The sequence below is a fragment of the Misgurnus anguillicaudatus genome, chromosome 9 (genome assembly GCF_027580225.2).
Source record: "Misgurnus anguillicaudatus chromosome 9, ASM2758022v2, whole genome shotgun sequence".
NCBI classification, from domain to species: Eukaryota; Metazoa; Chordata; class Actinopteri; order Cypriniformes; family Cobitidae; genus Misgurnus; species Misgurnus anguillicaudatus.
In genome coordinates, this window is record NC_073345.2 from 30,592,574 (window position 1) to 30,610,990 (window position 18,417).

General features: G+C 38.9%; 1 long non-coding RNA gene across 1 annotated transcript; it reads right to left on the reverse strand.

Annotated features, from left to right (window-relative positions):
* Positions 1 to 203: 203 nt before the first annotated feature.
* On the reverse strand, positions 204 to 16,807 carry LOC129429125 (uncharacterized). The gene is made up of 5 exons (XR_012371205.1): positions 16,651 to 16,807; positions 3,917 to 3,994; positions 3,220 to 3,263; positions 3,073 to 3,124; positions 204 to 543 (listed from the first exon to the last, which is right to left on the reverse strand). It is a non-coding gene; the product is annotated as an uncharacterized lncRNA (long non-coding RNA).
* Between the last annotated feature and the right edge of the window lie 1,610 nt (positions 16,808 to 18,417).

An 18,417-nucleotide genomic window follows, 5' to 3' on the forward strand; every position in this document is an offset into this window, starting at 1 on the left:
TAGTACATACTTTCACTTATATTAGGGATACAAATATGCTTCAAATATGATGACACCATGTACTTTTACTTATATTAGGGATACAAATATGCTTCTTATATGATGCCACCATGTACTTTCACTTATATTAGTGGCACAACTATGTTTTTTTATACAGCCTACACATATATTTGTACTCATTCTACAGAACACACAATTCCAAGTCTTTTCAAATACAAACTTTACTGCATTTTTTCAGCACAGACTTGACAAGTACAAACAAGTACAAACTTTTCAAGTAAAAACTTAAACTTCATTTAACATCAACTTCAGACTTTATTTTCTTTTTAAAGCCTTTTCAAAGCGCTCACTTTTTTCCCTCAGTATTACATTTTCAAACTTCTAGGCACATTTAAAACATTCCCAAACTCACTCGCTGGGGAAAAACACACTCATTTTTAGTTAACATTTTTCCTGGACATTGTCAGTCTTAGCTCTGCCATCTTCCCATTCAGGTCTCTTCCAATCTGGCCAGCCAAAACGAGTACTTTGACATAACTGCATCTGAGAAGGTACATTTTAAAGAAAAAGTTTTAGGTATTAAGCAGACAAAACACTGGTGGATAAACTTATCACAAAGATAAAAAAACTTTATTGCAGTTTCTTCTAGTGCAAGTCAGTAAAATTAAGTGACAAAGTACGTGAATAGGCAAGTAAGGCCACACTTAGTGCAAGCATGCCGGCCAGTTTTGCACCAATTTAATTTGCAGGCGAGATAGGGTCAGTGCCAAACACCACCCTCCTCCACCACCTCTCATCAAAACTATTTTTTACGCAGAATGTGAATTTGAACACATACATTGAAAATTCTTGAATGCACTAACTGCAGCCCCATGAATGATTGTCCATTTGTTGGCAGATACCTCCACGGGTGTGGTTCGAAAGCAGGCACTAAGCCGAAAGGGGTGGTGGTAGCACAGCAGTTAAGGAACCTGGCTAGTATGCTAGCCTAGAATTTGTGAGTTTGAATCCTGGTCACCACCGTTGTGCCCTCGAGCAAGGCACTTAACCCCAAGTTGAACTTTGTAAGTGTACAAACAGTTTAATAAGAAGTAGGGCTGTCACTTTTTATTCGATATTCAAATATGCATTCAAACATGACATGAAATATCCACTATAAATAAACCATCCGTTTTTTTAAAAATGCCATTTGTAGCGCATTTTTTACAGTATAACACCTCGTAATAGGGAGGAAGCTGAGAATGAGACCGACGGCAACTGTGCGCAAGAGAGGGAAGATGTGGCTCCGGCTTCTGCAGACTTTTTTTGCTTTTCCTGTGGAAATTTTTTGGATAATTCTGCGGAATGATTTTAAATATTTAAAAAATACATAAGATAATTTAAGCCGTAAATATTACCAAATTGCATCTAGAATAATTACTTTTTAAAGGCTTACAATGAAAATGAAAACACCAAACCAAACAAGTGCTCTGAATTAAATTGGACCAACACGAACCAGATAGATAGAATTATAGTTTGCATATAAAATTACATATATTATTGTTTATAGTGTTATAGCAGAATAAAAAGCTTGTGTTAAAGGGACATTCCACTTTTTTTGAAAATATGCTAATGTTTCAGCTCCCCTGAGTTAAACATTTGATTCTTACCGAGAAAATATACTCTCAAACTGGCATAATAATCAGTGACTTTGCTGATGTAACATGGCTGCAGCAGGCGTAGTGATATTACACACTGCCCGAAAATAGTCCCCTTGGTTACCTTCAATGACAGGGGACTATTTTCGGGCAGTGCGTATTATCACTACGCCTGCCGCAGCCATGCCACATCAGCAAAGTCACTGATCATTACGCCAGAATGAGAGTATAGGTCTAACCATATCTGCAAATAAAATAGCAACTTTTAATTTCCGTCGGTCTTAGTACACAATGTAATTACAGAAGAGTCAAGTTTTAAATAGGAAAAATATTGAAACAGATCACGACCCACAGTTCGGCTCGCATGCGATTTGCGGATTAATATGCAAATTTAAATAGGGTGAAAGTTGATCATTTGCACGTGTTTCAAAGGCTTGCAAATGTTAACACTTAAGTGATTTTAAACAATTTAACCGCAAAAAGGCGCTAAAATAAAAAAAATTCTGTACACACAGACGCACATGAATTTGAAAGTGTCCGGCCGAACTCCAATCAAACATGATTATCCCTACGCCCTTCAAAGATCAGAACTCTTAATGTATAAAATACATTTGGCGAATAAAGCACTGAAAAAACATGTGGAGCGACTGTTTATGCAGCATCTTCTTCCCGAAGCGCCGTTTGGAATTCGTCCTCTGTACTAACCGGTTCAGGAACGTCAACTTTAGGGTTGAACCAAAAACCGGAAACTACTGTTTCTGTTCGGAACGAACCAATTGGGAAAAAATTCAGGTTCAAAGCCATGATGTAAACTTTATATTAAACAACAACAGCATTTGTCTTGTAAACTGATTTAAAATGATCACGTGCTGACTGTCGCATGTCACATAGACGACAGAGTGAAGTAAGATCTGCTTAACTCAGCGGTAAGTTTTATTTCTCAAATATCAATGGTTTGTGTTCTCTATCATTAAAAACGGTCAAGCAAACAGCACGCGCAGGGTTAATGCATATGCACGCGCGCATACATAGGCTACGTATGTGTGCTTGTTGTCAGTGACAATTACTTTTCACAAACACGCTCAAGCGCGGGATACGTGTGCTTGATTTTTCTCGAAAGTGACAGCCCTAATAAGAAGATCCTTTATAAAGACATTACGCGTATATAGACAGGAGCCATCTTAGAAAACAGTCTCGATAAGTCGAGCAACGAATGTCGTGCTATATACATTTGACACCCCTATAATCCCTCCCACTCTGAAGTGTTGCTGAACTCAATGGAAAAGCTAACCACACCAAAGTAAAGTGAGCTGACTCGACCTTACCTGTAGGGTACTATGCAATGGAAAAGCGCCAAAACCCCTTTAACCATAAAACAGGGTTAAAATGACGTGCTGTCTCTAACTACAATATAAAAACGTAAGATTTACATTACCATAACATCTTCACTCTGAAGAGTCGCTCAGCTTCTTCTAACTCAGTCAAGTCTTTTAGAGAGAGTGATAGAGGTAATGTGATTAGTAGCTACTGAATACACTACAGTTTATACATTTAATACATTACTTAATTACTTGCCATTTACCTTTCATTATGTACCGTGACTGGATAATCCATCCATTCTCTGATCTTTAATAAAAAAAATACAAAGATAAACTTAATAATTAACACCTGTCACCGGTATCAACTGGCAGAAATTCACTCTTACCATACAGCATATGCGAAAGAGCTCAGGAAATCACTCTGATGGGCCTACTAGGGCTGGGCGGTATGACAATATATTCCGTTACCATGGAATAAAATGTCAGACGTAACAGATTTTTCTATTCCGTCTATTCCGCCGAATGCAAATATGTGGGCATGGCTAACTCTGCCCTCCCACATGTTAAAACAGACTTCATGATCATCACATCATAGCATCTGTCATATTTATAATATCTAGAGCTTCGTCTCTCATATAGGATAGGTAGGCTATTTATCCTGTCTGTAGGTTTTTGCATATATACCTGTTCATTTTACATATTGCCTATTTTTAATGTAATGTATGCATAAATACAAAATACAATGAAGGCATACTATAGCTTCAATAGTCTACTAAATTAAAAAAATTATCAAGACTTAATCTGTTGTTATCTTCTGGGCATTTTCACTTTAACATTATTAACTTTAAATTCCTCATAATTTAAAAACTGCGGTGGACATTTAGTTAAAAGCTAGAGTGAGTTGCAAATTTCTGTACATTTTTATAATAAAAAACAATATAAACTGAAAAATATTTATACCGTGAATATACCGTTCCGTGAAATAAAATGACTCATTCCGTGGAATAGATTTTTGGTCATTCCGCCCACCCCTAGGGCCTACAAAAAGAGAATAAAAGGGAAAAACACTGCGATTAGGCAAGGTTTAAGCCAAACATTAGTTGTAATTTTGGTGAGGTAGTATTGACTCCAGCCATGTCAAGCGATAAGTGCTTGGCCTTGCAATGTCTGCTAAACACAAACATAACCCTCTCACTAAAATAAAAGTATAACTCTTACATAAATATAAATATAAGGAATGTCAAAATGCATTAGATATGAACCTTTTAAATATATTAACTAAAGCACACCACCTGTTGCCAGAAAGCTGTTTTTATCTATCCGTGTGTCTCAATCAGCTCCCTTGTTCAGTAGTCAGGGCACTGATCAGGGAGTCAGCCATTTTAAGGGCTGTCTCAATCTCAAAATCCGTTTAGTGCACTGGAACGTTCGTTCCCTAAAAATTCCAACAATGAAACGCAAAAACCAGTAAGCATCAATGGTCCCTATGTTCCCTTACCGGAAATCACATGACCTTTTCTGAAGCTCGCCAACCGAACATCACGTGATCCAACTCAATAAACTTTATGAAATGTTACAGAACTTTTATAAAAGACAAACATTTGTTTAGTTGTAAATATAAACACACATTGCTACACAGTAAGGGACCACAATCTACTCAATATTTAAAATAATAATATTGATTTAAAATTGTAAATATATTTATTACATTTAAAATGTAATTGCCTCCAATTTTAGGCACAGATATGTAAGAGAATAATGACAGCATTTTTCACAATGTACTGTTTTTAAAATTAAGTCGGAGAGATGTTGGTTTTGCTGGTTGTTGATGAGTAACAGCTGTGAGAGATTACAACGCGCGAATAATTTACATTCAGATGTAACAGTTACACTACCAATGTCTGTGAAAATGTCTGTAGGCCTACACGTTATTTTTCTAGAACAGTAATGACTAACTAGATAGAAAAGTTTGAAGACAAACTTTATGTTGGCTTGACAAAACCTGGCCTGAACGTTTAAAAAAGTTTTAGAGAAGCTTAAAACAAGTTTAGTTTAGTAGTCTAACTTTCTGTAAACATGATTTAACAAAAACTTAGCATGTTAACATGATTTAGCACTAAGTTAGCATGATGTTAACATGAATAAGCATGAGTAAACATGATGCTAACATGAATTAGCATGAAGCTAGCATGATGCTAACATGAATTAGCATGAAGCTAGCGTGATGCTAACATGAATTAGCATGATGCTAACATGAATTAGCATGATGCTAACATGAATTAGCATGATGCTAACATGAATTAGCATGAAGCTAGCATGATGCTAACATGAATTAGCATGAAGCTAGCATGATGCTAACATGAATTAGCATGAAGCTAGCATGATGCTAACATGAATTAGCATGAAGCTAGCATGATGCTAACATGAATTAGCATGATGCTAACATGAATTAGCATGAAGCTAGCATGATGCTAACATGAATTAGCATGATGCTAACATGAATTAGCATGATGCTAACATGAATTAGCATGAAGCTAACATGAATTAGCATGAAGCTAGCATGATGCTAACATGAATTAGCATGAAGCTAGCATGATGCTAACATGAATAAGCATGATGCTAACATGAATTAGCATGATGCTAACATGAATTAGCATGATGCTAACATGAATTAGCATGATGCTAACATGAATTAGCATGATGCTAACATGAATTAGCATGAAGCTAGCATGATGCTAACATGAATTAGCATGAAGCTAGCATGATGCTAACATGAATTAGCATGAAGCTAGCATGATGCTAACATGAATTAGCATGAAGCTAGCATGATGCTAACATGAATTAGCATGAAGCTAGCATGATGCTAACATGAATTAGCATGAAGCTAGCATGATGCTAACATGAATTAGCATGAAGCTAGCATGATGCTAACATGAATTAGCATGAAGCTAGCATGATGCTAACATGAATTAGCATGAAGCTAGCATGATGCTAACATGAATTAGCATGAAGCTAGCATGATGCTAAAATGTATTAGCATGAAGCTAGAATGATGCTAACATAAATTAGCATGAAGCTAGCATGATGCTAACATGAATTAGCACGAAGCTAGCATGATGCTAACATGAATTAGCACGAAGCTAGCATGATGCTAACATGATTTAGCATGAAGTTAGCAAGATTTATTATGAAATTAGCATAAAGCTAGCAAGAAACTAGCATGAAGCTAGTATGACTTAGCATGAAGCTAGCATAAGGCTAACATGACCAAAAGACCCAACGACCATGTCTCTATGATTTTCGGATCCAGAGATATAAGGCTTTGTTTATTATGTTGCTAGGGTGCTCGTATTTGGTTGCTAGGGGCGTGGCTTAATACCTCAATAAGAATCCTCAGAGACTGATTGGATGCCTGAGTAAAATGAGCCCACCCCCATATCTCTATGACACTCTAAAGTGAAGATATTCAATCTGGGACACTTTTATTCCCTTATATGGGCATGTTTCCTGCCCCATTATAAGTCAATGGGGAAATTTGGGTGCCTCTTACACCCCAGGGGTGAAACTTACACCCCAATGTGATGTATGTTCTTACAGAGCCTGCCAGCCTCTTCAAATGTGGTAACCCACAAGTTTCTACAAATTTCTCGCTTGCAGCTATGACCCGTCAAAGTTTGTTGCAATGTTAAGTCAATGGAAAATTTGGGGTCTTTGAGCGCCCCGTTTAGGAATTCGGTAGGGCCCATCAGTTAGAAAAGTCATAGCAACAATCTACGTACCAGTCTTAAAAGTTTTGTAAAGTTTTGTGGGTGTAGCTTGAAAGCTCTAGGAGGAGTTACTGTGAGAAAAAGTTTGTACCAGAAGAATAATAATATTAATAATAATAATAATAACTAGATAGGTACATTTCCTGAAGAAAATGTGAAGTGGTGCTTGCCGTGGCAAATTTCGGGGGACAAAATCTTCTAAGAATGATTATACTCCCAGTTACCAGTAAAACGATCCAAACCCTGTGTCTCTACGATGTTCTGATGCGGAGATATATGGCTTTGTTTACTCTGTTGCTAGGGTACTGTATTTGGTTGCTAAGGAAAAAATTGGCATCCCATAATGATTACACTCCGAGTCATGAGTCAAACGGTCCAACACCCGTGTCTCTACGATGTTCTGATGCGGAGATATAAGGCTTTGTTTACTCTGTTGCTAGGGTACTGTATTTGGTTGCTAGGGAAAAAATTGGCATCCCATAATGATTACACGCCGAGTCACGAGTCAAACGGTCCAACCCCCGTGTCTCTACGATGTTCTGATGCGGAGATATAAAGCTTTGTTTACTCTGTTGCTAGGGTACTGTATTTGGTTGCTAGGGGAAAAAATGGCATCCCATAATGATTACACTCCGAGTCACTAGTCAAACGGTCCAACCCCCGTGTCTCTACGATGTTCTGGTGCGGAGATATAAGGCTTTGTTTACTCTGTTGCTAGGGTACTGTATTTGGTTGCTAGGGAAAAAATTGGCATCCCATAATGATTACACTCCGAGTCACGAGTCAAACGGTCCAACCCCCGTGTCTCTACGATGTTCTGATGCAGAGATATAAGGCTTTGTTTACTCTGTTGCTAGGGTACTGTATTTGGTTGCTAGGGAAAAAATTGGCATCCCATAATGATTACACTCCGAGTCACGAGTCAAACGGTCCAACCCCCGTGTCTCTACGATGTTCTGATGCGGAGATATAACTGTTTGAATTTTATGTTGCTAGGGTGCTCAAAAGTGGTTGCTAGGGGCGTGGCTTAATACCTATGTAAGGATCCTGAGAGACTGATTGGATGCCTGAGTAAAATGAGCCCACCCCCATGTCTCTATGACACTGTGGTGCAAAGATATCCATCTGGGCATTTTATAATGGCAGTCTATGGGAGATGTTGCTAGGGTGCTCAAAAGTGGTTGCTAGGGGCGTGGCTTAATACCTATGTAAGGATCCTGAGAGACTGGTTGGATGCCTGAGTAAAATGAGCCCACCCCCTTGTCCCTAAGGCGCTGTAATGCGAAGATATCCCATCTGGAAATGTTTTATTCCCTTATATGGGCGTGTTTCCTGCCCCGTTATAAGTCAATGGGAAATTTCGGGCTTCTCTTACACCCCAGGGGTACAACTTACACCCCAATGTGATGCATGATGAGTCTACCACCCTCTTCAAATGCTGTAACCCACATATTTCTACAAAATCCTCGAGTGGAGCTATGACCCGTCAAAGTTCGACGCAATGTAAAGTCAATGGGACGTTTTCGGGAGGTTTTTCGCGCCCCTTTCGGAAATCCTGCACCCGATCGCTTATAAAAGTCATAGCACGCCTCTCCTCAATAATCCGGTCAATTTGAGCCCTCTTTCATGGGTCTATGATAAATCGTGCGGGACGAGTTACGCGCCGAAATTTTGTCCAGATATAAAAATAATAATAATAATAATAAGTATGAGCAATAGTAATAGTGATGCTTTGCATAAATGCAAGCACCACTAATAATAATAATAACTAGATAGAAAAGTTTGAAGACAAACTTTATGTTGGCTTGACAAAACCTGGCCTGAACGTTTAAAAAAGTTTTGGAGAAACTTAAAACAAGTTTAGTTTAGTAGTCTAACTTTCCGTAAACATGATTTAACAAAAACTTAGCATGTTAACATGATTTAGCACTAAGTTAGCATGATGTTAACATGAATAAGCATGAGTAAACATGATGCTAACATGAATTAGCATGAAGCTAGCATGATGCTAACATGAATTAGCATGAAGCTAGCATGATGCTAACATGAATTAGCATGAAGCTAGCATGATGCTAACATGAATTAGCATGAAGCTAGCGTGATGCTAACATGAATTAGCATGAAGCTAGCGTGATGCTAACATGAATTAGCTTGAAGCTAGCATGATGCTAACATGAATTAGCATGAAGCTAGGATGATGCTAACATGAATTAGCATGAAGCTAGCATGATGCTAACATGAAGCTAGCATGATGCTAACATGAATTAGCATGAAGCTAGCATGATGCTAACATGAATTAGCATGAAGCTAGCATGATGCTAACATGAATTAGCATGAAGCTAGCATGATGCTAACATGAATTAGCATGAAGCTAGCATGATGCTAACATGAATTAGCATGATGCTAACATGATGAAGCTAGCGTGATGCTAACATGAATTAGCTTGAAGCTAGCATGATGCTAACATGAATTAGCATGAAGCTAGGATGATGCTAACATGAATTAGCATGAAGCTAGCATGATGCTAACATGAAGCTAGCATGATGCTAACATGAATTAGCATGAAGCTAGCATGATGCTAACATGAATTAGCATGAAGCTAGCATGATGCTAACATGAATTAGCATGAAGCTAGCATGATGCTAACATGAATTAGCATGAAGCTAGCATGATGTTAACATGAATTAGCATGAAGCTAGCATGATGCTAACATGAATTAGCATGATGCTAACATGAATTAGCATGAAGCTAGCATGATGCTAACATGAATTAGCATGAAGCTAGCATGATGCTAAAATGTATTAGCATGAAGCTAGAATGATGCTTACATGAATTAGCATGAAGCTAGCATGATGCTAACATGAATTAGCATGAAGCTAGCATGATGCTAACATGAATTAGCATGATGCTAACATGAATTAGCATGAAGCTAGCATGATGCTAACATGAATTAGCATGAAGCTAGCATGATGCTAACATGAATTAGCATGAAGCTAGCATGATGTTAACATGAATTAGCATGAAGCTAGCATGATGCTAACATGAATTAGCATTAAGCTAGCATGATGCTAACATGAATTAGCATGAAGCTAGCATGATGCTAACATGAATTAGCATGAAGCTAGCATGATGCTAACATGAATTAGCATGAAGCTAGCATGATGCTAACATGAATTAGCATGAAGCTAGCATGATGCTAACATGAATTAGCATGAAGCTAGCATGATGCTAACATGAATTAGCATGATGCTAACATGAACTAGCATGAAGCTAGCATGATGCTAACATGAATTAGCATGAAGCTAGCATGATGCTAAAATGTATTAGCATGAAGCTAGAATGATGCTTACATGAATTAGCATGAAGCTAGCATGACGCTAACATGAATTAGCATGAAGCTAGCATGATGCTAACATGAATTAGCATGATGCTAACATGAATTAGCATGAAGCTAGCATGATGCTAACATGAATTAGCATGAAGCTAGCATGATGCTAACATGAATTAGCATGAAGCTAGCATGATGTTAACATGAATTAGCATGAAGCTAGCATGATGCTAACATGAATTAGCATGAAGCTAGCATGATGCTAAAATGTATTAGCATGAAGCTAGAATGATGCTAACATGAATTAGCACGAAGCTAGCATGATGCTAATATGAATTAGCATGAAGCTAGCATGATGCTAACATGATTTAGCATGAAGTTAGCAAGATTTATTATGAAATTACCATAAAGCTAGCAAGAAACTAGCATGAAGCTAGTATGACTTAGCATGAAGCTAGCATAAGGCTAACATGACCAAAAGACCCAACGACCATGTCTCTATGATTTTCGGATCCAGAGATATAAGGCTTTGTTTATTATGTTGCTAGGGTGCTCGTATTTGGTTGCTAGGGGCGTGGCTTAATACCTCAATAAGAATCCTCAGAGACTGATTGGATGCCTGAGTAAAATGAGCCCACCCCCATATCTCTATGACACTCTAAAGTGAAGATATTCAATCTGGGACGCTTTTATTCCCTTATATGGGCATGTTTCCTGTCCCATTATAAGTCAATGGGGAAATTTGGGTGCCTCTTACACCCCAGGGGTGAAACTTACACCCCAATGTGATGTATGTTCTTACAGAGCCTGCCAGCCTCTTCAACTGTGATAACCCACAAGTTTCTACAAATTTCTCGCTTGCAGCTATGACCCGTCAAAGTTTGTCGCAATGTTAAGTCAATGGAAAATTTGGGGTCTTTGAGCGCCCCGTTTAGGAAATCGGTAGGTCCCATCAGTTAGAAAAGTCATAGCAACAATCTACGTACCAGTCTTAAAAGTTTTGTAAAGTTTTGTGGGTGTAGCTTGAAAGCTCTAGGAGGAGTTACTGTGAGAAAAAGTTTGTACCAGAAGAATAATAATAACTAGATAGGTACATTTCCTGAAGAAAATGTGAGTGGTGCTTGCCGTGGCAAAATTCTGGGGAACATATATGATTATACTCCAAGCCAAAAGTAAAACGATCCAACTCCCGTGTCTCTACGATGTTCTGATGCTGAGATATAAGGCTTTGTTTATTCGGTTGCTAGGGTACTGTATTTGGTTGCTAGGGAAAAAATTGGCATCCACTAGTGATTACATGCCGAGTCACAAGTAAAATGGTCCAACCCCTGTGTCTCTACGATGTTCTGCTGCGGAGATATAAGGCTTTGTTTACACTGTTGCTAGGGTACTGTATTTGGTTGCTAGGGGGAAAATTGGCATCCACTGGTGATTACCCGCCGAGTCACGAGTCAAACGGTCCAACCCCCGTGTCTCTACGATGTTCGGATGCCGAGATATAAGGCTTTGTTTACTCTGTTGCTAGGGTACTGTATTTGGTTGCTAGGGAAAAAATTGGCATACCATAATGATTACACGCCGAGTCATGAGTCAAACGGTCCAACCCCCGTGTCTCTACGATGTTCTGATGCGGAGATATAAGGCTTTGTTTACTCTGTTGCTAGGGTGCTGTATTTGGTTGCTAGGGAAAAAATTGGCATCCCATAATGATTACACTCTGAGTCACGAGTCAAACGGTCCAACCCCCGTGTCTCTACGATGTTTGGATGCGGAGATATAACTGTTTGAATTTTATGTTGCTAGGGTGCTCAAAAGTGGTTGCTAGGGGCGTGGCTTAAAACCTATGTAAGGATCCTGAGAGACTGATTGGATGTCTGAGTAAAATGAGCCCACCCCCATGTCTCTATGACACTTTGGTGCAAAGATATCCACCTGGGCATTTTATAATGGCAGTCTATGGGAGATGTTGCTAGGGTGCCCAAAATTGTTGCTAGGGGCGTGGCTTAATGTCTCTGATACTATCCTGATAGACTGATTGGATGTCTGAATAAAATGAGCCCACCCCCTTCTCTCTATTACATTGTAAAGCGAAGATATCTCATCTGGAACTTTTTTATTTCCTTATATGGGCATGTTTCCTGCCCCATTATAAGTCAATGGGGCACATTTGGGTGCCTCTTACACCCCAGGGGTACAACTTACACCCCAATGTGATGTATGTTCTTACAGAGCCTACCACCCTCTTCAAATGTTGTAACCCACATGTTTCTACAAAATCCTCGAGCGGAGCTATGACCCGTCAAAGTTTGGCGTAATGTTAAGTCAATGGGATTTTTCGGGTGGTTTTTCGCCCCCCTTTCGAAAATCCTGCACCCGATCGCTTATAAAAGTCATAGCCACCATCTCCTCAATAATGCGGTCAATTTGAGCCCTCTTTCATGGGACTACGGCAAACCGTGCGGGACGAGTTACGCGCCGAAAAAGTGTGCAGACATAAGAATAATAATAACTAGATAGGTACATTTCCTGAAGAAAATGTGAGTGGTGCTTGCCGTGGCAAATTTCTGGGTAACATATATGATTATACTCCAAGCCAAAAGTAAAATGATCCAACTCCCGTGTCTCTACGATGTTCTGATGTGGAGATATAAGGCTATGTTTATCCGGTTGCTAGGGTACTGTATTTGGTTGCTAGGGAAAAAATTGCCATCCACTAGTGATTACCCTCCGAGTCACGAGTCAAAAGGTTCAACCCCAGTGTCTGTACGATGTTCTGATGCGGAGATATAAGGCTTTGTTTACTCTGTTGCTAGGGTACTGTATTTGGTTGCTAGGGAAAAATTGGCATCCAGTAGTGATTAACCGCCTAGTCACAAGTCAAACGGTCCAACCCCCGTGTCTGTCCGATGTTCTGATGCGGAGATATAAGGCTTTGTTTACTTTGTTGCTAGGGTACTGTATTTGGTTGCTAGGGAAAAAAATGGCATCCACTAGTGATTACCCTCTGAGACACGAGTCAAACGGTCCAACCCCCGTGTCTCTATGATGTTCTGAGGCGGAGATATAAGGCTTTGTTTACTCTGTTGCTAGGGTACTGTATTTGGTTGCTAGGGAAAAAAATGGCATCCACTAGTGATTACCCTCTGAGACACGAGTCAAACGGTCCAACCCCCGTGTCTCTACGATGTTCTGATGCGGAGATATAAGGCTTTGTTTACTCTGTTGCTAGGGTACTGTATTTGGTTGCTAGGGGAAAAAATGGCATCCGCTAGTGATTATCCTCCGAGTCACGAGTCAAACGGTCCAACCCCCGTGTCTCTACGATGTTCTGATGCAAAGATATAAGGCTTTGTTTACTCTGTTGCTAGGGTACTGTATTTGGTTGCTAGGGAAAAAATTGGCATCCCATAATAATTACACTCTGAGTCACGAGTCAAACGGTCCAACCCCTGTGTCTCTACGATGTTCTGATGCGGAGATATAAGGCTTTGTTTACTCTGTTGCTAGGGTACTGTATTTGGTTGCTAGGGAAAAAATTGGCATCCCATAATGATTACACTCCGAGTCACGAGTCAAACGGTCCAACCTCCGTGTCTCTACGATGTTCTGATGCGGAGATATAAGGCTTTGTTTACTCTGTTGCTAGGGTACTGTATTTGGTTGCCAGGGAAAAATTGCCATCCCATAATGAAAACACTCCGAGTCACGAGTCAAACGATCCAACCCCCGTGTCTCTACGATGTTCTGATGCGGAGATATAAGGCTTTGTTTACTCTGTTGCTAGGGTACTGTATTTGGTTGCTAGGGAAAAATTGGCATCCCATAATGATTACACTCCGAGTCACGAGTCAAACGGTCCAACCCCCGTGTCTCTATGATGTTCTGATGCAGAGATATAACTGTTTGAATTTTATGTTGCTAGGGTGCTCAAAAGTGGTTGCTAGGGGCGTGGCTTAAAAGCTTTGGGAATATCCTGATAGACTGATTGGATGTCTGAGTAAAATGAGCCCACCCCCTTGTCTTTACGACATTGTAAAGCAAAGATATCCCATCTGGAACTTTTTTATTCCCTTATATGGGCATGTTTCCTGCTCCATTACAAGTCAATGGGAAATTTCGGGTGCCTCTTACACCCCAGGGGTACAACTTACACCCCAATGTGATCCATGTTCTTACAGAGTCTACCACCCTCTTCAAATAATGTAACCCATATGTTTCTACAAAATCCTCGCTCGTACCTCTGACCCGTCAAAGTTTTTGCAATGTTAAGTCTATGGGATAATCCCCCATTGACTTTTCATTGGGGCACTTTTGGGCACCTCTTACACCCCAGGGGTACAACTTACACCCCATTGTGATATATGTTCTTACAGAGTCTACCACCCTCTCCAAATGTTGTAACCTACATGTTTCTACAAAATCCTCGAGTGGAGCTATGACTCGTCAAAGTTGGGCTCAATGTTAAGTCAATGGGATTTTTCGGGTGGTTTTTCGCCCCCCTTTCGAAAATCCTGCACCCGATCGCTTATAAAAGTCATAGCAGTCGTGTCCTTAATAAGCCCGTTGATTTGAGCCCTCTTTCATGGGTCTACGACAAACCGTGCGGGACGAGTTAGGTGCCGAAAAAACGTGCAGATGTAAGAATAAAATATAATAATAATAACTAGATAGGTACATTTCCTGAAGAAAATGTGAGTGGTGCTTGCCGTGGCAAAATTCTGGGTAACATATATGATTATACTCCAAGCCAAAAGTAAAACGACCCAACTCCCGTGTCTCTACGATGTTCTGATGCGGAGATATAAGGCTTTGTTTACTCTGTTGCTAGGGTACCGTATTTGGTTGCTAGGGGGAAAATTGCCATCCACTAGTGATAACCCTCCGAGTCACGAGTCAAACGGTCCAACCCCCGTGTCTCTACGATGTTCTGATGCGGAGATATAAGGCTTTGTTTACTCTGTTGCTAGGGTACTGTATTTGGTTGCTAGGGAAAAAAATTGCCATGCACTAGTGATTACCCTCCGAGTCACGAGTCAAACGGTCCAACCCCTGTGTCTCTACGATGTTCTGATGCGGAGATATAAGGCTTTGTTTACTCTGTTGCTAGGGTACTGTATTTGGTTGCTAGGGGAAAAAATGGCATCCACTAGTGATTACCCTCCGAGTCACGAGTCAAACGGTCCAACCCCCGTGTCTCTACGATGTTCTGATGCGGAGATATAAGACTTTGTTTACTCTGTTGCTAGGGTACTGTATTTGGTTGCTAGGGAAAAAAATGGCATCCACTAGTGATTACCCTCCGAGTCACGAGTCAAACGGTCCAACCCCCGTGTCTCTACGATGTTCTGATGCGGAGATATAAGGCTTTGTTTATTCGGTTGCTAGGGTTCTCAAATTTGGTTGCTAGGGGCGTGGCTTGGGAGTGGCCATTGATGTGCCCAATTGTTACACCCCTAGTCACAAGTAAAACGGTCCAACCCCCGTGTCTCTACGATTTTCTGATGCCGAGATATAACTGTTTGAATTTTATGTTGCTAGGGTGCTCAAAAGTGGTTGCTAGGGGCGTGGCTTAGTAAGTATTCAAGGATCCTGAGAGAGTGATTGGATGCCTGAGTAAAATGAGCCCACCCCCATGTCTCTGTGACACTGTGGTGCAAAGATATCCATCTAGGCATTTTATAATGGCAGTCTATGGGATAGGTTGCTAGGGTGCCCAAAATGGTTGCTAGGGTAACCTTACACCCCATTGTGGGGTACGTCCTGAAAGAGTCTAGCACCCTCTTCAAATGTTGTGACCCACATGTTTCTACGAAATCCTCGCTCGGACCTATGACCCGTCAAAGTTTTTCGCAATGTTAAGTCTATGGGATTTTCGCCCATTGACTTTTCATTGGGCATTTTTGGGCACCTCTTACACCCCAGGGGTACAACTTACACCCCATTGTGATCCATGTTCTTACATAGCCTACCACCCTCTTCAAATGTTGTAACCCACATGTTTCTACAAAATCCTCGAGCGGAGCTATGACTCGTCAAAGTTGGGCGCAATGTTAAGTCAATGGGATTTTTCGGGTGGTTTTTCGCCCCCCTTTCGGAAATCCTGCACCCGATTGCTTATAAAAGTCATAGCACACCTCTCCTCAATAAACCAGTCGATTTGAGCCCGCTTTCATGGGACTACGGCAAAGCGTGCGGGACGAGTTACGCGCCGAAAAAACGTGCAGACATAAGAATAAGATATAATAATAATAATAAGTATGAGGAATAGTAATAGTGATGCCTTGCATAAATGCAAGCACCACTAATAATATCCCTGAGCAATAGTAATAGTGATGCCTTGCATAAATGCAAGCACCACTAATAATATCCCTGAGCAATAATAATAGTGATGCCTTGCATAAATGCAAGCACCACTAATAATAATAATAATAATAATAATAAGCTTAGATCGAAGAACAGTATGTTGGCTTTGTCAAGCCAACATAATAAGCTTAGATCGAAGAACAGTATGTTGGCTTTGTCAAGCCAACATAATTAGGCTTTAAACAAACTAGACAGCAAGAAACGTATGCAAAATATATTAAATATTTTAAACTTACTTCTAAAACCCCGCTGTGCTGTTATCATCTTCTCACTTCTGTCAGATTTTCCCGGTCATTTTTGTTCTTCTGCGCTGTTGGCCTGAGTGGCGGTTGGCAACTGAAGGGTCATTAGCGCCTCCTACTGGACTGGGTGTAGCGCATTCAATAGGCAGTGGATGAAATTTTTATTATATGCTATGTTCTTTTGACTATTTATTATTAATTAAGCAATACATTTAACACGATTTAATAATAATAATAATAATAATATGTAAATTCGCTAAACAAACACTTTTTTAGGTTATTTATTTATTTATTAACTTTACAAATCCCTGCACAAATAAAATAAAAAACTAAACTAAATTAAAATAATAAAATAAAAATTAATAATGTAATTGATTTGTGATTATTAATAATAATCAGTATCAACTTATCACTGTTTGTTAATATACACAGACTTAGTTGGCAGTTTTCTGATGATGGTAAACTAGATAAAATAGCCGTTGATTCCCCATAATGATCATACATTTCAAATCTTCTTGAACACTCACTTACATATTTAAAGATTATCTGACCAGATATTTTTAACTTGCTGTATAAAAGCAAAAACTGGTCTGATGGTGATCCTGGGGGGGGGGGGGGTATTTAGGTCACAAAACTAACAGGACTTCATAATATAGTATTTTTAATACAATAATGCAGTGTTTTCTTTGTCATTTTTGACAAATACATCCACAAAGTACCATAACCATATGCCACAGCTTTAAAAATGCATCAGTATCACATGCATGTATGTTTACATACATGTATTAAATATGTGGAAAACAAATATGTATGTCACATATTTATAATTAATGTTGTCCATTTATTCGAGAAACCAATAGTATACTGTAATATATGCAGATATATTGTATCATATATTGATGACCCCAAATATTTTTTTCACATGTTTGGACATATAAATGTTCATATATGTTGCAGGCATATATTGTGTTCTCAGATAAGTCAAAATATATGTATAGATATGTGGAAAACAAATATGTATGTCACATATTTATAATTAATGTTGTCCATATATGTGAGAAACCAATACTATACTGTAATATATGCAGAAATATGGTATCATATATTGATGAAACCAAATATTTTTTTCACATGTTTGGACATATAAATGTTCATATATGTTGCAGGCATATATTGTGTTCTCAGATAAGTCAAATAAATGAAGAGATATGTGGAAAACAAATATGTATGTCACATATTTATAATTAATGTTCCCCATATATGTGAGAAACCAATACTATAGTGTAATATATGCAGATATATGGTATCATATATTGATGAACCCAAATATTTTTTTCACATGTTTGGACATATAAATGTACATATATGTTGCAGTCATATATTGTGTTCTCAGATAAGTCAAATATATGTATAGATATATGTCATACTATGTAAAATATAAGTTCATATATGGCCATATATTACATTTTTGTATGGGGAGAGGGTGTACCGTGAACGGCACAGTGTTCCTTATCAGGTTAAGCCATTATTCATTATTCCCATCTGTTGTTTTGATTTCTTTAGAGATTAATCTGAAACCATTTGTCATACTTTTTCTGTTTTTAGGATTTTGAATAAGTTCGTTTTTATTTATTTTGTGTGGTTTTGTTATTTTCATCTTAGTTGAATGATGTTTGACAGCATAATTTAGTTTTTTAAGTGTGTTAATATTGTAAATAGTTTTTCTTATTTATGGAGATGGATTACTTATCTTTGCATAGA